Source organism: Salvelinus sp. IW2-2015, linkage group LG14, assembly GCF_002910315.2.
Source record: "Salvelinus sp. IW2-2015 linkage group LG14, ASM291031v2, whole genome shotgun sequence".
NCBI lineage: Eukaryota > Metazoa > Chordata > Actinopteri > Salmoniformes > Salmonidae > Salvelinus > Salvelinus sp. IW2-2015.
The window spans coordinates 36,563,096-36,564,537 of NC_036854.1; the positions used below are offsets into that span (position 1 = coordinate 36,563,096).

The 1,442-nt window shown below is 46.7% G+C and overlaps 1 pseudogene; it reads left to right on the forward strand.

The window, feature by feature from the left end:
• LOC111973555 (guanine nucleotide exchange factor VAV3-like) overlaps nt 1-1,442 on the forward strand; it is a 138,901-nt pseudogene that overhangs the window by 106,295 nt on the left and 31,164 nt on the right.

Sequence of the window (1,442 nt, forward strand, 5' to 3'; positions counted from 1 at the left end):
AAATCAGTGCAAGGACGGCGCTCAGATCCAGGTTAGTGCATTCTGAATACAACATGGTAATAACAGTCATCTCCTACACACTCACATCAGTCACATAATCCCCCCCTCCTCGCTCTCTCACTCTTTTTCTATTTCTCTCTCTCTGTCTCTCTCCCTCTCTCTCTCTCTCTTTCACACTCTCTCCCCTATCTCTCTCTCACTCTCTTCCCCTCTCTATCTCCTCTCTCTCTCTCTCGCTGGCTCTTTTGTTCTCTCTATCTCTCTCTCTTTTAATTTTACCCTCCTTCCTCCTCTGTTGGAATGGACCATGACATATAGCAAACTCTCAAATCATAGACACACAGCTACATGAGGAGGAGGGCATAAATTGCCTGTTATACTGTGGAAAATCCTTATTGACCCACCATGCAGTGAAATCAATAGGCACTTGATTGCTTGGGCCCTTATCGTTTCATAATTGTCCGCACTCGCATAGTTCTGTCTGCTCAAAGGTGAGCTAACACGGGGTTTGTCCTTGTGTTGTTGGAAATGCATTTCATGCTCTGAGACTCGGTTCTCCTCACTGATATTCTCACGTACTAGTGTCTGTGCCTGTTAGGGCAAGCTAACACACGTTACCCCTGACTCAATAGACTTTTCGCTGTAATCAGATACAGAGAGGAAAACAGAACAGAAAGCAAGTTAAGTCCCCCCTCAGTCTCACCCCGTTGTCTACAGTAGAGTGGGGAATGTGTACTAGTGTGTCAGGGTGAAATAGGCCAGGTTAGGAGTGCTGCTCTAGGACAACCAGGAAATAACCAGTTAGTGGTTGTTCCCCGGTAAACAGGTCGAAGAAACAGGTCTGAACCCAAACACACATATTTGAAGAAGGTTATCTCCCATCTGATAACAGGAGGTGGAACTAGAGTACAGTTATACTGTATGTCTGCATGCTTAACTTGATGAAACATTATGACATGAGAGAGAGATTATGGTTACGATGGAACGACAGGTGTGTGTGCGTGTGTGTCTCCCCTCGTTATCTTCTATAATGGGATCATGAATATTTAGAGTTAAGAGAACCGCGCGTGCACGGGTGCGCACACACGCACACACACACATTCACACACACTCCATCAGGATGACATCCACGGCATAGTGTTGCAACGTACATGAAGACATGGGGGTCACCCTGGGTATATTGGGGTCTGTTGATTCATTAAGTTGCTCAGTGTGAAATGACCTCAGTTCAGTTCTGCCTCTGTACTGGTACTAAAGCACAGCTACTCTGCTGGGAGGCTGTCTCTCCCTTAGTCTCTCTCTCAGTCTCTCCCTCAGTCTCTCCCTCAGTCTCTCTCTCAGTCTCTTTCTCAGTCTCTCTCTCAGTCTCTCCCTCAGTCTCTCTCTCAGTCTCTCCCTTAGTCTCTCTCTCAGTCTCTCCCTCAGTCTCTCTCTCAGTCTCT